General features: G+C 41.3%; 1 long non-coding RNA gene across 1 annotated transcript; it reads right to left on the reverse strand.

Moving 5' to 3' along the window:
• Positions 1 to 2,165: 2,165 nt before the first annotated feature.
• On the reverse strand, positions 2,166 to 20,802 carry LOC118552603 (uncharacterized). The gene is made up of 3 exons (XR_004925611.2): positions 20,468 to 20,802; positions 6,578 to 6,711; positions 2,166 to 4,009 (listed from the first exon to the last, which is right to left on the reverse strand). It is a non-coding gene; the product is annotated as an uncharacterized LOC118552603 (long non-coding RNA).
• Between the last annotated feature and the right edge of the window lie 10 nt (positions 20,803 to 20,812).

A 20,812-nucleotide genomic window follows, 5' to 3' on the forward strand; every position in this document is an offset into this window, starting at 1 on the left:
AAGGATAGATTAGAAACCTACAGTATGTGAAGATAAAAGAATGTGAGGGTAAAGATCATGAATGTAGGTGACATTTCCCCTAGAGTGTCACAAGTCCCAGGAATCCCAGGACTTGTAATAGTTTATTTTAGTGTCTAACATAGCCTATTTTTTTTCACTTGGAAAGAATTGAAAAGCATATGATCTTAAAGTGGAAAGTAAAAAATAGCTTTTTATTTGAAAAGAATGGAAAGATTTTGTAGGCAGATCATAAGCACACCATCTGGTTAACTCAAGAGAAATCCTAGAACTTAGATTCCACATTTTTTATCAGCCATGTATGGTTTAAGATAGACCTCTGTAAGCTAAAAATACCTAATCTATTTGTCCTGCTATTCATAAGTTAATTGAAAATGCCATCAATTGCAATGCTAACGATTTCATTTATCCTACCTAAGAATCAGAGTCCATCATGGTTTGTATTTCTCAAGTTCGGGTGTTCAACTCTGTGCAAGACAAATTCATCATGTAAGAAGTAGGCAAAGTTGGCACAGTAGTGTCTAAAATTAAATAAATTTTAGTTTTTATTTTTTTTTTTTTAAAGATTTTATTTATTTATTTGACAGAGAGAGACACAGCGAGAGAAGGAACACAAGCAGGGGGAGTGGGAGAGGGAGAAGCAGGCTTCCCGCGGAGCAGGGAGCCCGATGCGGGGCTCGATCCCAGGACCCTGGGATCATGACCCGAGCCGAAGGCAGACGCTTAACGACTGAGCCACCCAGGCGCCCCTAAATTTTAGTTTTTAAATACAATCACACTCAATGATCCCCAAGCAGGTATAATATTGCCTTCAGCAAATATTTTGCAAAGTCTGGAGACATTTTTGGTTGTCACTACTGGGTGGAAGGAGGGTGAGAAGGGGAGGGAATGTTACTGGCACCCAGTGTTAGAAATCAGGGGTGCTACTGGGGCACCTGGGTGGCTCAGTCGTTAAGCGTCTGCCTTCGGCTCAGGTCATGATCCCAGGGTCCTGGGATCGAGCCCCGCATCGGGCTCCCTGCTCAGCAGGAAGCCTGCTTCTCCCTCTCCCACTCCCCCTGCTTGTGTTCCCTCTTGCTGTCTCTCTCTCTCTGTCAAATAAAATCTTAAAAAAAAAAAAAAAAAAAAAATCAGGGATGCTACTAAATATCCTACAATGCACAGGACAGCCTCCTACAACAAAGACTTATCTGGTCCAAAATGTCAATATTGCCAAAAATGAGAAATCCTACACAAAATGAATGCATTTTCTAAAATGCCAAGCAGTTAAAGTGCTACCAGGGATAGAATAATGCTTCTAGTCCTATCTCGATACAGAATTTTATCAGCTAGTTTGTGCTTAGTATATAATAAATATTCAGTATTTATTTGTTTAATTATCAAAAATTTGTGCTGCTCTTATTCTATGAGTATTTTTTATGGTTTTCCCCTTATTTATGTATGAACTAAAACTGGACCAGAACTTCATTACTAGCTACCTTGTAAGTAGCCCACCCTTGTCTCAAAATATAGCAAGGGAGAGATTTTTATACAAGATTATAGATAAACTAGGTTACAGGAAAGTGGAGAACAGCTAATATACATTGGAGATAGAGTATGAAAGAAAATTTGTGTGGCTTCTAGTATAATGAAAGGATTTTCAATGACATTTTAGACATTTCTTAGGAAATCTCATTAAAAACAAAAAGTTAAATGATATTCAATACGGGGATAAGAATCCAGCCCTGAAAGAGTTCACATACTGTGCAAGTTTTTAAAGCTGTTCAAGCCACAGCTACTTGTCCCAACAAATGGGAGAGGATAAATATCTCCCCGTCCTCTTTTGCTTATTTTGTGCTTGAGCAAAATGATGTAGTAGGAAGGTACTTATCAATGCTCTACTCAGGAGCATAGCTTGAAGGTGCCCCCATTAAAATGGAGAAGTTAGAAAGTGCTGAGAGTTCCTTTACACCATCATTCGGTTTTATTTCTCACTAGGCAAGGAAATGTCCACAAAACCTTCATCAATCTGTAGCAAAACCTCAGGTCATCTGATATTTTTTTTAAATTGTGCTTAATATCTTGTATTCCATGACTACCTCAACATGTCTAGAAATCTTTGAAGTAAAAAATAAGTGATAATTACTTAAGGAATACAAGTATTAATATTCTTTTTTCAAAATAACATTTATTTGAGAGAGAGACAGAGATAGCGAGAACACGAGCGGGGTTAGACCCAGGACCCCGGGATCATGACCTGAGCTGAAGGCAGATGCTTAACCAACTGAGCCACCCAGGCGCCCCCACGTATTAATATCCTTTAGAAACTATTATCAAATTTCTTATTTAACTGCATTTATTTATGATATTTATTATTTTCTAAAATGTTCTAGATCTATTACCAGTTCTCCCCACATTTGATATGCTAAGAACAAAAATTATTATGCCCATTTGCAATTCAATGCATTTTTATTTTTATTAACTGTTTTAAGAATTAAATTAATATTTAGTAAAAAAAAAAAATTAACCAGTCCAGAGGACTTACAATGAAATACCACAGCCTCTTGGGGTGCCTGGATGGCTCAGTCGTTAAGTGTCTGCTTCGGCTCAGGTCATGATCCCGGGGTCCTGGGATCGAGTTCCACATCGGGCTCCCTGCTAAAGTGGGGAGCCTGCTTCTCTCTCTCCCACTCCCTCTGCTTGTGTTCCCCTCTCGCTGTCTCTCTCTCTGTCAAATAAATAAATAAAATCTTTAAAAAAAAAATATTACAGCCCCTACTGCTTCTTCCCCACTCATTCCAGTACTGCTTCTCTGTGGCAACTCATTTGTTTTTGTTTTTCATATAGTCATCTTTATAACTAAATAATAGTCCTATGTTAATATTTCTTGATGTATCAATTGTAGACATTTACTCCTACCTTTGAAAGGTAAAGATTTTTTTTTTAAAGATTTTATTTATTTATTTGACAGAAAGAGTCACAGCGAGAGAGGGAACACAAGCAGGGGGAGTGGGAGAGGGAGAAGCAGGCTTCCCGCGGAGCAGGGACCCCGATGCAGGGCTCGATCCCAGGACCCTGGGACCATGACCTGAGCTGAAGGCAGACGCTTAACGACTGAGCCACACAGGCGCCCCTAAAAAGTAAAGATTTAACTACTTAAGCTATTCTCTCTCCGCTCCGGTTATAGTACATTATCTTTACTTATTATATTGAAAGTCTTTATAATTTAAGCTGCTGTTTCTTGTTCATCAGCTTTTTTTTTTTTTTTTTACAGTAGTTCTTGTCTCCCCAAGCCGTTACCATACCTTCCTTTCCTTCTCTCCTTCCAACCGACCTCTGTCAGCTTCACTTTTGCTTTCTATCTTTTAATTTTATGACATCAAGGTTAATGACAACTACATTCTGTTCTGTAGCCATAGACAAATATTCAATGTTTTGTCCATAATCGATTCTAAACTTTGAATGGCTGTCAACAACATTTGCTCTGTTATCACAATGTAAACATTACTCAGTGCAGAAACAGGTGCTACCCCGGGACAACATTTCCTCTTTCATGAGTCCACTTTTTGACCCTTCTCTCTGCCACTTAAGAGAAAATGTCCCTTTCCTTGAATTCCATCATGTTCAAAATCAAGCCACATTTTAGTTTGCTTCATATCTGGGCCATGGCTATCTTGAGATTTTGTTTTATTTGTTTTTCCTACAAATCCCAATTGCCTTTCTTTTTCCCTACTGAAGAGAAGACATATGTGCCTCTTTTATCCATCCATAGCATGAAATACTTCCGTTCTTTGAATACGTGGAGCCCACTGACTTATGTCCTCAGGAGATAGATGCCTTCCAGATCTGCCACATCTTGGCATTGTTCTTTACTGGACTCTTGGTTAGTTACTGTGTTCTTGTATCCCATGTCTTCTTTTTCGATTTTTGCCCTTGTTTGCTGACACAGATTAATATATTTTCACAAGGATTTCTTGTCTTCTAATTTAGGATATGTCCTTGATTTTCCTTTCTGAAAAAGAAGGTAATATGGACTCATTTGAATTTCTTCTACTTTAAATGTTCTCCCCTTGTGAACTTATCTTGCAACCCCCTTCTTAGATTCCTTACAAGAGAAGCACCAATATTCTTTAAAAGGTAGGTGTAGGAGCGCCTGGGTGGCTCAGTAGTTAAGTGTCTGCCTTTGGCTCAGGTCATGATCTCAGGGTCCTGGTATCGAGCCCCGCGTCAGGCTCTCCGCTCAGCGGGAAGGCTGCTTCTCCCTCTCCCACTCTCCCTGCTTGTGTTCCCTCTCTTGCTGTCTCTCTCTCTGTCAAATAAATAAATAAAATCTTTAAAAAAATAAATAAAAGGTAGGTGTATTATGAATTCTATAACTTCGAGTAACCATTGGTTCTCTATATGGTGGAATAATGATCCAAATAATATGGAAAAACCTAATATGTGTTTTGCAGCATAAAAGTTGTCAGCCTTTATAGAAGTTGAGTGAATTTGACCAATTTTGTCAAATTGTCTTGATTTTAACAGTGTTTCCCAGTAACATAGATTAACTCAATATAGGGGTGTACAATTTAATTATTGTAGCTATTTAAAGAGAAGACCTAAATTATAACAAGAAATTTTATTTTTTAATAACGGACATGAGATAAACTTTTCTTTAGCCTAAAGAATTTAAGCATATTTTAATGTTTAAAATGTTTTTTTTTTTTTAAGATTTTATTTATTTATTTGACAGAGAGACACAGTGAGAGAGGGAACACAAGCAGGGGGAGTGGGAGAGGGAGGAGCAGGCTTCCCATGGAGCAGGGAGCCCGATGCGGGGCTCGATCCCAGGACCCTGGGATCATGACCTGAGCCGAAGGCAGACGCTTAACGACTGAGCCACCCAGGCACCCCGTTTAAAATGTTTTTAAAATACAGTTTTTAAAATATTAATTATTTCTTATAAATATAGCTTAGAATAGGATTGATTCAGAAGCCTGAGACTAAAGGCAGGTAAAAATTGAGGCTTTTAAAAGGTGTCCATAATCCCAGAGTCTTTTCTGCAATTATGAGTTAGGGAGGTTGATCAAACTTAAGAGATCTGTCAGAAGGGGCGCCTGGGTGGCTCAGTTGGTTAAGCGACTGCCTTCGGCTCAGGTCATGATCCTGGAGTCCCTGGATCGAGTCCCACATCGGGCTCCCTGCTCAGCAAGGAGCCTGCTTCTCCCTCTGACCCTCTCCCCTCTCATGTGCTCTCTCTCTCTCATTCTCTCTGTCTCAAATAAATAAATAAAATCTTTAAAAAAAAAAAAAAAAAAGAGATCTGTCAGAAGGATATGATAGATAATATAAAAATCCTGGACATCAGTAGAAACTGGAATCTAAAACCAAGAGTTGGATAATAATAGTCCCCAGAACTGAACAGTCAAGATTCATGGAATAAATGGAAGGCAAGTATCCCAGCTGCCAAGAAATAATAGCGGTAAAAAGGATTACCCAATCAGCAAAGACAAATACGCAGGCTTGTATACAGAGAGGCTCTTCAGAATATTTGACAACCAATCGGGAACAAAGACTGATCAGAATTGAAGCTGACCATGGCTATGGAACAGTGCCTAGAGGACCCTGCTGCACAGAGCATTAACTCTTGAGTGGATGCATTGGAGGGAGGGCCCGGGTGGCCTCCAGGTGGGAGGGGAAGTGTGAGGAAACACTGGCGTGTCCAGCATAGTAGCTGTTTCAGTATTTAAACCACCTGTCTAGCCATGCTGTTAGTCCTGGCTCCCTGAGGTGGTTTCCAGTCTGGAGAACTTGCAGTTCTGGAGATCCAGATAATTTTCTAATCATCTATGCAGGAACTCAGCTTCCAAGATATTAAACAAAAATCCAGTTCTCAGAAACTGAGTAACAACTGTAGAAACTCAGCTCCAGAAGGGAGCTTATGCCTGAGGCTGGAAAACCTGGAACAAAAGTTATGTTAGAACAAGCAGCAAAGCCAGAGGGCTACTGAATTTGGGTTCTGCATGTCTTATTAGCCTAGGGTCAGGTTGGAATCACAGTGAAGAGCAGGCCAGGACCATGGTGGGAAGGGGGGGGTGCGTAGTAATGAGAATAACCTGGATTAGAACTTAAGGGTCCAGGCACAACATTTCAATGTATTCTAAAATCTTGCTGATTGTACGAGCTAGGGTTTAGTGCAGGAAACAGAAACCATTGGACTTACCTTAAGCACAAAGGGATATATTATATAGATTTATGTGCTTAGAAGATCTTGGAAAGGGCTGAAGAGCAGGTTCTAGGCTGGGACGTGAGGAATGACTTCTAGAGCAATATAGAACTGACTCACCAGGGGGCTGCCTTCTGAGGCCACTACTTGGGATGACTGAGTTCAAGACCACAATACCATGGAAGCAGGATCCATGGATGCAGGGTTCAGGAGTCCAACATGGCTCCTGTTGCCACAGTAAGCGCACTCCAACCCCCAGAAAGCTCTAGAAGGAACACTGAAGGTGCTGTTGTAAAACAATAAAATCTCACATGTCTGGGACCTCACCTGCAGCAGAAAAGTAAGTAGGAAGAACAAGAAAAGAGCTCTCACCTGATTCTGCCCTTCCAAATCTCACTTGAACGTGTCTAATTGACAGAAGCCAACTCACATCCAGAGTTGGACCTGCGAAGGAGCCAGGATTGCAGGTTTTGGTGTTCTAGCCTCTCCTGTTACAGGAAGGCACCCTAGAGAAGGGTAGAATGCAGGTTGAGTAAGCCAGTCCACATTATCCACTAAAATGATACACCCATTTTAAAGTACAAAGAAATACGCTGAACAGAAGGGACCCCTCAAGGTATCAGCTAAAGGCAAGATGCTGTGCAGGAGCTCCAAAGTCAAGATTAAACATTTTTCTGTGGTGTTTATAATCACTATGGCCTTGATTTGCTTTCAATAGTTAGTACCTAATGGGTCAATCTTCTTTCAGGAAACTTACTTGACAATTTTATTTTGCAAATGTGTAATGCATCCATACGGTTCAAAATGTGGAAGTTTCACAAAGCTTTGTAGTAACTGCCCTTCAGCTACTCAGTTATTCTTTTTAGAAGTAAACACTCATATCTTTTTGTTTTTAATTATTCTAGTACAATCTGCTCTGGATTTTTAAATTTTATTTTTTATATTTTTCATTTTAATTTTTTTAAGTAGGCTCCATGCCCAATATGGGACTTAAACTCACAAACCTGGGATCAAGAGTCACATGCTCTACTGACTGAGCCAGCCAGGCAACCCCCAACAACCATATCTTTTCTGTGTGTATTTTTCCAGAGCTATTTTATTCATATATATGTATATATGTGTATCATAGTCTCCTTTCCCCTTTTACACAATGATGACCTTTATGTGCATTGCTGTGCCCTGAATTTTTTTAAAAGATTTTTTTGTTTTTATTTGACAGAGAGAGACACAGCAAGAGAGGGAACACAAGCAGGGGGAGTGGGAGAGGGAGAGGCAGGCCTCCCACGGAGCAGGGAGCCCAACACGGGGCTCGATCCCAGGACCCCGGGATCATGACCTGAGCCCAAGACAGACGCTTAATGACTAAACCACCCAGGCGCCCCTGTGCCCTAAATTTTTTTGAATCATTTCCCAGTAAATCTTGGACATTATGCCATATCACCACAAAAAGAACCTCTCCATTCTTATTTATAGATGCTTAATCTTCTACTATATGATTAAATACCATAATTTATTTAACCAGTTCCCTATTGGTAGATGTTTAGGTTGCTTCTTTTGCCTTGAACAATAATCTTGTACACATGCCATTTCATAAGTCTGATGGCATAGTCATGGGATATTCCTAGATGTAGAATTGCTGGAATTTTCAGTATTTAAAAAAAGAATATGGACTAGAAATGATGAGGAACATCTGGAGGCATTAAGCTAGTTCTGGTCATTCTAATGTGCTTAGATTGGGGTCACCCTATGGTGAATCCTCTAGGATTTTTTTTTAAGATTTTATTTATTTATTTGAGAGAGAGAGTGAAAGAGTGAGAGAGAGCACAAGTGGGGGAGAGGGAGAAGCGGGCTCCCTTCCGGATAGGGAGCCCAATGAGGGGCTCAATCCCAGGATCCTGGGATCATGACCTGAGCCGAAGGCAGATGCTTAACCAACTGAGCCACCCAGGCACCCCCTCTAGGACTTTATTTAGGACCTTGTGATTTCACTTGACTGCTTTCCCCTTAATCCTCCAATTTACTATGATCAACTTGTCCTTAAAATTAAGTAAACTTGGGGGTGCCTGGGTGGCTCAGTCGTTAAGCATCTGCCTTTGGCTCAGGTCATGATTCCCAGGGTCCTGAGATCGAGCCCCGCATTGGGCTCCCTGCTCAGCGGGAAGCCTGCTTCTCCCTCCCCCACTCCCCCTGCTTGTGTTCCCTCTCTCGCTGTGTCTCTCTCTGTCAAATAAATAAATGGAATCTTTTTTAAAAATTAATAAATTAAATTAAATTAAGTAAACTTGGGGTGCCTGGGTGGCTCAGTCGGTTAAACATCTGCCTTTGGCTCACGTCATGATCCCAGGGTCCTGGGATCGAGCCCCACTTCGGGCGCCCTGCTCAGTGGGGAGACTGCTTCTCCCTCTCCCTCTGCCTGCTGCTCCCCCTGCTTGTGCTTGTGCTCTGTCAAATAAATATTTTAAAAAATTAAGTAAACTTAACTATTGGGATTTCATCGAGATAAAAAGCTTCTGCACAGTGAAGGAAACAAAAAAACTAAAAGGCAGACTACAAAATGGGAGAAGATATTGGCAAATTATATATCTGACAATGGTTAGTATCCAAAATCTATAAAGAACTTACCAAACTCAATACCCCAAAAATAAATAATCCAGTTAAGAAATGGGCAGAAGACATGAATAGACACTTTTCCAAAGAAGACATCCAGATGGCTTATAGTCACATGAAAAGATGCTCAACATCACTTACCAAGAGGGAAATACAAATCAAAACCATGATGAGATACCACCTTACACTGTCAGAATGGCTAAAATTAACAACACAAAAAACAACAGGTGTTGGCGAGGATGTGCAGAAAGGGGATCCCTCTTGTACTGTTGGTGGGAATGCAAACTGGTGCAACCACTCTGGAGAACAGTTTGGAGGTTCCTCAAAAAATTAAAAATAGAACTACCCTATGACCCAGCAATTGCACTACTAGGTATTTACCCAAAGGATACAAATATACAGGTTTGAGGGGTGCCTGGGTGGCTGGCTAAGCGGGTTAAGTATCTGACTTTGGCTTGCGTCATGATCTTAGGGTCCTGGGATCAAGCTTCCATCGGGCTCTGTGCTCAGTGGGGATTCTGCTTGTCCCTCTGCCCCTTCCCCCACTCATGCTCTCTCTCTCCAATAAATAAATAAAAAATCCTTAAAAAAAGAAATTCAAAGGGTATACATGCACCTTGATGTTTATAGCAGTGTCATCAATAATACCCAAACTATGGAGAAAGCCCAAATACCCATCAACTGATGAATGGATAAAGATGTGATATATATACCATGGAATATTACTCAGCCATCAAAAAGAATGAAATCTTGCCGTTTGCAATGACATGGATGGAGTTAGAGTGTATTATGCTAAGTGAAATAAGTTAGTCAGAAAAAGATGAATACCATATGATCTTACTCATATGTGGAATTTAAGGAAGAAAACAGATGAACGTATGGGAAGGGGGAAAAGAAAAGGAGAGGTGAAACAAGCCATAAGAGACTCTTAATGATAGAGAACAAACTAAAGATTGATGGAGGGAGGTGGGTGGGGCATGGGCTAGATGGGTGATGGGTATTAAAGGGGGCACTTTTTGTGATGAGCTCTGGGTGTTGTATGTATGTGATGAATCACTGAATTCTATTCCTGAAACCATTATTGCACTGTATGTTCACTAACTAAAATTTAAATAAAAATAAAATAAAATAAAGTAAATTTAAATAAAATTCCTCTTCGCAGGACAATTTACCAATATCTATAAAAATAAATAATACCTGGGGGTGTCTGGGTGACTCAGTTGGTTGGGCATCCGACTCTTGTTTTCAGCTCAGGTCATAATTTTGGGGTCGTGACGTTGAGCCACACATCAGGCTCTGTGCTCAGCATGGAGTCTGCTTGAGATTCTTTCCCTCTCCCTCTCCCTCCCCCTCTGCCCCTCCCCCCACTCACTCTCTCTCTCTCTCAAATAAATAAAATCCTTAAAAAAAATAATGCATGTATACTTCACCCAGCAATTCCACTGGAATCACCATAATATCTAGCAATAGGGTCTGTTTAAAAAAAAACATTATGGTACATAGAGTCAATGGCATACTGTTAGTTGTATAAAAGAACAAGGAAGCTGTTCATGAACTGATATGGGAAAATCTACTAGAAACATCATTAAGCACAAGAAGCAAGGTGCAGATAACAATGTAGAATATGCTAATTGTGTAATAATAAAGAGAAGGACAATATATACTCATATTTGATTGTAAATGAATGTTTACAATTTCTAGAATGATACTTAGAAAACTAACAATCGTGGTTAACTGTTGGTGGGAGGGAAGGAAAAGCCAGGCAAATGGAAGACAGAAGGATGGGAGACGGGGGTGGCAGGGAGAGGAGGGGAAAAGAAGGAACAATTTTTTTAAAGACAAAGTATAAAATAACATAAACTTTAAGTAAAATAGTCCAGAAGCATAGTATACTGGGAAACCCCATGTTCCTTTGAAAACTCTGGAAATTCCTGTGGTACCCATATATTTTCTAGTTGCCTCTGTCTTTAAGTTCTGCTGACTTCTCTTTTTTTTTTCTATTTTACCTCCCATGCAGTATTGTCCCTTTGCCATCCTGTGTCAGAGCTGTGCTGTCATCCTGATTCATTCAGTCCCCAAAGCACCACACAAGGATGCTTGTAGCACATTACGGTCCACAAACAACCTCAACTTTTGGATCTTGTTTTTTTTTTTAATTAACATACACTGTATTATTTGTTTCAGAGGTACAGGTCTGTGATTCATCAGTCTTACACAATTCACAGGCTCACCACAACACATACCCTCCCCAATGTCCATCCCCCAGCCACCCCATCCCTCCCACCCCCCACCACTCCAGCAACCCTCAGTTTGTTTCCTGAGATTAAGAGTCTCTTATGGTTTGTCTCCCTCTCTGGTTTCGTCTTGTTTCATTTTTTACTCTCTTCGCCTATGTGGATCTTGTTCTTAAAATTCCCTCAGTCAGTCCCTCTGCATGACTGCCTCTTCACAGAGCTCTGTAGCTGGGTCCTTGTCTCCTCTTTGCTCTTTGCCCCTATTCTCTAGTGTCCCTCCCCAAATTTCCGTGACTTTCTTAAGGCAAAGCAATTTGGCTCTTTCTTTGCCTCTCAGTCTGAGCTAAAAGGCCTCTCTATCAGCCAACCAAAAGCATGTTGGTGTGTGGTGTGGGTGGTGTGTGTGTGTGTGGGGGGGTGGGTGTGTTAGATTTTTATTTTGAAATAATTTTAGATTTAACAGTGAGGTTGCAAAAATAATACAGAAAGTTCCTGAATGCCTATCACCCAGTTTTCCCTAGTGTTAATATCTTAAATAACAATAGTACATTTACCATTTACTATTACTAATAGTACAAAAACACGAATTAACATGAGTACAACACTGTAAACTAATGACAGACTTTATTTGGATTTCATCAGATTTTCCATTGATGTCCTTTTTCTGTTCCAGGATCCAATCCCAGATCCCACATTACGTTTAGATATTATGTCTCCTTAAGTCTTCTCTGACACTTTCTCAGTCGTTCCTTGTCCTCAAGACCTTTGCAACTTTTGGCATGCCTGGGTGGCTCAGTCGATTAAGCATCTGCCTTCGGCTCAGGTCATGAGCCCAGGGTCCTGGGATTGAGCCCTGCGTCCAGCTCCCTGCTCAGCGGGAACCTGCTTCTCCCTCTTCCTCTGCATCTCCCCCTGCTTGTGCTCTCTCTCTCTCTCTGTCAAATAAAATCTTAAAAAAAAAAAAGACCTGGAAACTTTTGAAGAGTACTGAAACTTGTGAAGAGTACAGTCCTTTTGTAGCATGGCCTCTATTTCAGATCTGATATTTTTCTCATGATTAGATTGAGGCTATGCATTTTTAGCAAAAAAATTCAAGTAATGTACTTCCTTTGGAGGGTACATAATGTCAATGTACAAAGTATTTTCAGAATTACTAACCCATATGTTTGTGAGAAACAAGTTTACTAACTAACCAGGGTATATAGGACCTAGTGCATTTCTTTTTTTCTTTAACTTTATAGTATACAATCAAAATACTGGTTTCCAAAGTTACTTGGATTAATTGTTTTCCACTGCACTCCCTGCAGCCTGCTTATGTTATTGATTCGTAATACACTTAGGGTCATTTTTATAATTTATATTCCATTTTGGATTTCCTTCACAGTCTGGTTGAAAATTTTTTTTAATTTACATTAAGATGTGTTTTTAGGGGCGCCTGGGTGGCTCAGTCAGTTAAGTGTCTGCCTTTGGCTCAGGTCATGATCCTAAGGTCCTGGGATTGAGTCCTGCATCAGGCTCCTTGCTCAGCCAGGAGCCTGCTTCTCCCTCTGCCTCTCCCCCTGGTTGTGCTCACTCTCTCTCTCTGATTAAAAAAAAAAAAAAAGATGTGTTTTTAAACAAAGTATATTCTCTTCAGGAGAAAGATTCTATAGACAGCTCTCTTACAGCAGAGACCAAACTAGGTTAGGTCCAAGGATGTAATTTGTCCACACAGAGGGTTTTTTGTTGTTATTGTTGTTGTTTTAACAATTGTGAATTCCTTGCTACCATTGAAAAGTTGGAAACTTCACACAAAAAGTCCAAACGGACAGCTGTGTTTAAAAGAATCAGATCTATCTACACTGACCCTGCCTTTCTATAGGGCAAGAGTTCCAACTCAGAAGTCTCTGTAGGACAAGGAGGTTCCCCTAGAGGAGGTTAGGGATTCCTGCAATTGAGAAAGAGTGCTCTGGAGTCAGAGTGAGGGACACCAGGAAAAGGCAGGATTACAACCCAGGTCCGCTGACCTGAGCATTCCTCTCACTATACCACATTCCCTCCGGGCACTAATATCAAATTAATAAAGTTATACCCTTTTGGGGGAAGTTTAGTATGAATAGTGGCTGAAAATACAGGTTATGAAGTCCCTTGGGAGTTCAAAGTTCAAACCATGACTCCCCTACTTAACTAGTATATGATCTTCCTTATGCCTGTAACTCCTTAGGACTTCAGTGGCATCATCCAAAAGCAGTAAGACAATCTTTTGCACTTTAGGATTGTTGTAAGTCATAGTTAAACTAATGTTCCTCCCTTAGTCTTCTCAAACTGTATACTGCCCAAATGTTGACTTATGTATTGAAAAGTTCACTGCAGTTGCTACCTTATAGGAGAGACTGCTCTTCAGAAGGGCAGTTCATTATCAGATCAGGGAACACCCAGAATCTTGACTATTCTGACACAGTGGGGCAGGTGAGAAATGAGAGGAAAGAGATAAGGGGTGAGTGTGATGTAAAGAGGACCCTCCACTTGGAGGAGATCACAGCCACAGAAAAATGTTAGGCGTCCAGGACAGAGCTTGCTAGCCTAGAGAAGGATCCTGAGATGAACAGCACATCACTTCCTGACACGTCAGGTGGCTAGACTCTCCCCATATTATTTTTTATTCAGGAAAACTAGAGTGGGTCCCTTAGAGACACGGATCTGCTTTAAACCAGTGAGGCTGTGGGCATTTGAGCTGAGGCTTGTGCAGGGTGAAAGTATTGATTCCAGGGCAAGTGGTCAGTAGGTAGGTTGATGTACTCATTCCTCTGACTTGTAAATTCTGCTGGACTAAAACATCATGACAGTCAAAGCCTTTACTGTCACATTTTTCCTTCATTCAGCCAACTGTAAGGTCAGGAAATGGGGAGTCTTTGGATATCTCTCTCTCACTCCAGGATTGTTGAACCAATGATGGATTCTACTTTTTATTTACTTATTTTTAAGATTTTATTTATTTATTTGAGAGAGAGAATGAGAGAGAGAGAGCACAAGAGGGGGGAGGGTCAGAGGGAGAAGCAGACTCCCTGCTGAGCAAGGAGCCCGATGCGGGACTCGATTCCGGGACTCCAGGATCACGACCCGAGCCAAAGGCAGTCGCTTAACCAACTGAGCCACCCAGGCGCCCTGGATTCTACTTTTTACAACATCTCACATCAGCCACGACTATCCGTTCCTTTGCTGCCATGCCAGTTCAGGTCACTATTCACTCTCCAGAATCCTACTCCAGGTTATGTTGACATTTCCTCTTCCTGGAACCCTCTTCCTTTGGTTCTCACCATTCAGATTTTAGTCCTAATGGCCTTCCTGGCCACCTTCTCTTAAGCAGCCCCCTCCTGGTCACCAGATCAGGTTCTCTCTTTTACTTCCTTAATTGTACTTGACAAAATCTAAAGTTATCTTGGTTTTTTGCTTGTTTATATTACTCTAGTATATACATTCCATGAGAGTATAGAGACTATAATTGTCTTTTTCACTCTGCACCCCTACAGTGTAGAACAGTGTCTGGCATTTTTGAGTGAATAAATAGATGAATAATCTCCTAATTGGTCTTCCTGTTTCTGCCCTTGTAGAGTGAGGAACGTGAGGCACTTGCCTTGGGTGCAAAATTTTAAGAGGGTGCCCAAAACCTTAGTATTCAGGGTAAATCATAATTTAATGAAATGCTTTTTTAAAATCAGAATAAACGCAAAAAATGGTGGGAAAAAACATCAAAATTTTAACTAAGGGCAGCATCTGCCCTCCCACCATGCTGTTGTACTTTTCTCAAGCTAATCCCCACCCTGGTTCCAATAAAACTTGGTTCACAAAAACAGGGAGGGGGAGTGTAGGCCATTGTTTGTAGATTTGCTTTTTTTCAAGTCTTGCTTTAAAATATGATTTATCTGGGGGCGCCTGGGTGATTCAGTCGTTAAGCGTCTGCCTTCTGCCTTTGGCTCAGGTCATGATCCTGGGGTCCTGGGATCGAGCCCCGCATGGAGCCCAGCATCGAGCCCTGCATCGGACTCCCTGCTCCGCGGGAAGCCTGCTTCTCCCTCTCCCACTCCCCCTGCTTGTGTTCCCTCTCTCGCTGTGTCTCTCTCTGTCAGATAAATAAATAAAATATTTTTTAAAAAATATGATTTATCTGGCTCACTGAGTGTTTTGGCAGGTCTTTACATTTTGCATGGTAGGTGAGCACCTTACTGTTTCTCCCTAGTCGGGGCCCTGATTGTGGCTTTTAAATTTTCTCCTCACACAACAGCCAGAGTGGTCTTTTTACAGGCAAATCAGATCATATCATTCCATTGCTAAAGGCTTTCCTTTGCACTTAATATAAAGTCCAAAATTCTTAGTGTGGCCTACACCTACCCGTCCCTACAAAGACTGGCCCCTGCCTTGCTCTTGAACCTCATTCCCATTGCCTTCCGAACTCCAGGGGCACTTGCTGGAATAAGCCAAATGCCCCACCACCTTCATACAGAATAGTCTCTACCCAGAATATTCTCTTTTCCAAGATACTCCTAAATACTGGCATTTCCTTTCCAGGTTTCAGGTGTTAGCTGGACTTTTTACTTCCGTGGAAAAGCCTGGCTTGACTCTCCAGGCCTGTTACTTTCTCATAGTGCTAGGGTTTCTCCTTCATACACTTAGCACATTGGCAATTGTGTGTTTAGTATGATGATGATTTGGTTAATGTCTGTCTGCTCACTTGATGGCAAATCCCCAGGAGCAGAGATTATGACTGTCTCTTTGTTCTGTTGTTTCTGTCATCTTTACTCTGATCACATGCCTCGTCTGTAGTATGTGCTTAATAAACACCTAACTCAGTGACTGGGCCATAATAAACTCTTAATAAATGTTTGCAAAGTTATGATTAGAAGGGTAACTCAGATAGTGTATGAAAGCAAGAAGGAGAGCAAATGAATTTTCTAGGCACTTTAATGGACTTCCAATTCATTCCCACTGGTTTATTTATTTATTTATCTATTTATTTTAGTCTGTGACTTCTTTGATCTCGGACTGCAATCCTATGCTTACCCTTTTCATATCTATAGCTTCCAAGGTGTCTATCCTTACTCCCGAACAGCCTGGTGAATTTTTGTATGATTGCCTACAAGTGTCAAAGGTAAGCAGATCAGGTATCCTTTCAATTAATGCCATATTGAGCTTTTCTCCATAAACAATGGCTGCTCACACCAAAAAGGCACTATGATTTCCTTTTTTTTTTAAAAGATTTTATTTATTTATTTGAGAGAGAGAGAGAGAGAGAGAGCAGGAGCTGGAGGGAAGGGCGAAGGAAAAAGGAGAAGCAGACTCCCTGCTGAGCCTGGGATCATGACCTGAGCAGAAGGCAGATGCTTAACCAACTGACTGAGCCACCCAGGCGCCCCTCCCCAAGACTGAATTTTAATGATACACATACTAGCTGTTAATATCAGGCCAGATAGAAGTAATTTATAGATCAGCCTCTCCATTACAAATCATTAGAACTTCATCATTTCCTGCATTGGGATAAACCAAATCTGCATGTAAACTTCTGGGCATTAGGGTGATAATTTCTAATTTTTTTTTTTTCGTTTAGAGATTCCTTTATTGTCATCAAACTGCTTTTTCCTCTAAATTTAGATTCCTTTATTACATTAGGCATTTTTTGGGGAAGATTTTATTCATTTATTTGACAGAGAGAGGGAACACAAGCAGGGGGAGGAGGCAAGAGGGAGAGGGAGAAGCAGGCTTCCCACCGAGCATGGAGCCCGACGTGGGGCTCAATCCCAGGACCCTGGGATCACGACCTGGGCTGAAGGCAGACGCTCAACTGACTGAGCCACGCAGGGGCCCCCGGCATTTTTTTTATGCCACATTTGTATATGGCTCAATTGTGTGTGTCTGTGTGTGAGTATGTTGTGAGTTTTACTAGAGTGTGTTATAAATGTGCCTAAATTCTAGCTCCCATGGCATGACCTCAGCCACCCATTCAGAGTCCCCCTAGTATTTAGCAGGGAATCTTTAGAGAGAGTGTTTATTCTGTAAGCTCTAGAATCAGTTTTGCCTCTCCCTGCTCCTACGGAGCTGCAGACACAGGCTTCCGCTCAGCCAGTCACCACCTGCAGCTGTGGGCCGGTTGTCCCCTTTGAGGCCTTAGCTTCTACTCTTCTTCCCTAAGACTGGCCCCCACTACCAATGGGGGGAAATAAGGGAAAGAGGGGTGCATCTGAGAAACTGCTCTCTCTCCATGCTTATTTCTTTTTCTTGCCTTGTTGCAGTGACTTCCGTTAAGTTCCAGAACTTCTAGTACTGCGTTGAAAAGGAGTAGTGAGAGTAGATGTCCTTGGCTTGTCCCTGATTTTAGAGGGAAATCATTCAGTCTTTTACTGTTAAGTATGCTGTTAGCTGTAGGTTTTGGGTTTTTGTTTTGTTTTGGTAGATACGTTTTACAAAGTTGAGGAAATTTCCCTTTATTTTTAGTTGGCTGAGAGTTTTTTTTCTTCAAATAGATGTGGGGTTTTGTCAAATGCTTTTTCCATGTCAGGCCCCCTTTCTGGGTCCACATTTCTGATTCCAACAAATTCCTCTTTCAAAATGATTGTTATTGGGAATTTCTACTTTCTTTAGGCAATCACCACCTATGACCAAAATGGTTTGGCTGGAGACCCTCAAAAGCTTCAAAATAGACTAGTCATGAAAATCAGTATATTTTCAAAGTTAGATGTATTCATTCTCAATTCCACATGCAGAAAGAAATCAACACAGTTGATATTGAACATCACCAAGTCTTGTCCAATTTCATTTTTATGATAACTTCAATTTAAGGAATCTTAACCTGGGTCCTGAAACACTTAACTGCAGTTTTTGAGGTCTCAATAAGTGCTCAAACAAAAATACATATTCACAAAAACAAGCAACAAGTTACACTACAGAGTACTCTTTGAAACACTTGTTTTGCAGCCATCTATGGTCATAGGAGTTTGTGGAATGTTGGTTAAAGAAGGTTAAACAGGATTCTTTATCATAGGAGGTCTCAGAGCTTTTGGTAGCCTAATGTGTATTATAAATCTTCCAAGAGGAGAAATATAGGGGGAGTTGTTACCGAAATTTCTTTGATTATGGTAGTGTTTTATTTCAGAACATCTGGGTAGCTTTGGAAAATGCTGGTTCACAGGTGAAAGCAGTCTAAATTCACAGAAAAGAAATATTTTTTCCTAATCAAAAAAATGTAACACTGCCTAGCAGATAAAACTGTGCCTCAATTCTTTTCAATATAGTATAACATTGAAGTACACTAACTTTAGTGTTCAGGTTATTAGTTTGTTTTCCCTATCAATAAGGGGGGGGGGCTCGATTTGCATTCAAGGCCTATTCAGGTACCCTTTCAGATTAATGAAAAAATTTGGCTCAAATGAGTCTTTTTTTTTTTTTTAAGATTTTATTTATTTGACAGAGAGAAACACACGAGAGAGGGAACACAAGCAGGGGGAGTGGGAGAGGGAGAAGCAGGCTTCCCGCGGAACAGGGAGCCTGACGCAAGGCTCGATCCCAGGACCCTGGGATCATGACCTGAGCCGATGGCAGACTAGCTTAATGACTGAGCCACCAGGTGCCCCTCAAATGAGTCTTGACAGAAAACAACTTTGAAATGGCAGTTTTTAGTTTCTGCTTGTGTCCTGAGATGTAAAACACTTTTAGAATGACACCCCCAATTACATTTAAATTTATTTGCATACTTTATTTACCTCAAGGCACTCAAGTTTTGAACAGGAGGTTAAGTTAGGAGTCTGGGTTCTGGAGTCAAGCTGCCTGAGCTCAAACTCTAGCTTGCTGTTAACCCCTCCTCCTAAGCTGGGAGACTTTGGATAAGACTTCACCTCTGTGTTTTCATTTTTACAGTTTACAAGTACTTTGGTAAGTTTTACAATTTACAAGTCTTATTACAAACCTAAGTAGGGCAAATAATTTTAAGATTTCCAGTTGATACTTGGAACATTCTCAGAAGGTTTAAGTGACTTATCCAGGTTCATAGTTAGAACTGAAAAATGAAACCGCAGTGACTCAAAATCAGATATTCATTTAGACTTTAATACTTGGGTATTTTTCCACTTTATTATATGTTGCCGCCCAACATCAGATAAAAATGGCATATTTGCCATTTCAAAATGGAATGGATAGATTACATAAATACAACTTTGCATACAAATAAACAGGTTTAAGATGTAGTTGGGATAATCTCTGAAGATTCCTGAAAGAAGTATGCAGGAATGTGGGAAGACAATTAACTTTTCATAACTTTTATTGAGCACCTACTGTATGTGAGATGCTATTCTACACATTTTACATGACTCTTAATCCTCTCAACAGCACTTTAGGTTTTAAGGAAGAAGAATTTAGGCTTTCCAAGATAAAGAATGATCCCAAGAACATACAGTTCTGTATCCTGATTGTGGTACAGCAATCTACACATGATAAAATGACAGAGAATTATACACACAACATTTAAACATCAAATCTCTGCTTTTGATATTGTATTAAACTTATGTAACATATAACTGTTGGGGAAACTGGGTAAATTGGACCTCTCTGTTCCAACTTTGAGTAATACTGGTCAGGTATTTTATAGAAGTCCCTAAATTTGAGTTTGTCCAGTTTTTTGTTTTTGTTTTATTTTAAGATTTTATTTATTTATTTATTTGACACAGAGAGAGCACAAGCACGGGGAGCGGCAGGCAGAGGGAGAAGCAGGCTCCCCGCTGAGCAGGGAGCCCAACGATGCCTGGCCTGATCCCAGGACCTCGGGATCGTGACCTGAGCCAAAGGCAGACGCTTAACTGGCTGAGCCACCCAGGGGTCCCAACCCCTGTTTTTTTGAGAGTTAGATAGGGATTATGGTTTTTGGGGAGGCAAACCACAGAGGTTTGTATTATGTTTGCAAGTGTGAAACTAATAATTATATTTTTATTTTTTTTGAAGATTTTATTTATTCATTTGACAGAGAGAGCACAAGCAGGGGGAGCGGCAAGCAGAGGGAGAGGGCGAAGCTCCCAACGGAGCAAGGAGACTCATGTGGGGCTCCATCCCAGGACCCTGGGATCATGACCTGGGCAGAAGGCAGATGCTTAACGGACTGAGCCACCCAGGCGCCCCTAATAATTATAATAAAATAAAAAGATTAAAAATATGATCATAGTAAATTTACTTGGCTACAGTTCTTTCTGGCCCAACACCCCCACGCATCTATTAACAATTCACATAACTTGAGTTGTTTGGGGTGTGGCTAAAGACATTCAGCTAAATAATATACTTCCAGCACCTCCAATCTGGCACTTCTGTCCAACAAAAAGATCTGGGAATGGCGGCGTGCAATAGGCACGGGGTACTGAGGTCGTTTGGTTTCTCCCAATCCAGACCAGAGGTTTTTCAGACCGCTTACTTGTAGACTAGAGCCAAGCCCTGGGGTCTTCTTCCGGCCACAACCGAACAGCTACAACAGCGCCTGCAGGGAACCGTCCAGGTGCAGCTGGAACCGCCGCAAAAGACCTCAGCGCATCTCAGACAGGTCCCACCGGCCGGGGCCCCCGCCTAGCGGAAGCACACGGAGCCCAACCCCCACCGCCAGAGGCAAGAGAGCGGGGCGGGGCCCAGGCAGTGGCCACGCCCCAGGCTCGGGGTAAAAAAAAAACCCAAACCTGGGACATTGCGAACGCGGAGCTGGCTGGACCAGAGGCGCGTGGCACGCGCGAGCCCTCCCGCGCATGCTCCAGTCGCCCGCTGCCCG

Source organism: Halichoerus grypus, chromosome 10 (genome assembly GCF_964656455.1).
Source record: "Halichoerus grypus chromosome 10, mHalGry1.hap1.1, whole genome shotgun sequence".
Classification (NCBI taxonomy): Eukaryota; Metazoa; Chordata; class Mammalia; order Carnivora; family Phocidae; genus Halichoerus; species Halichoerus grypus.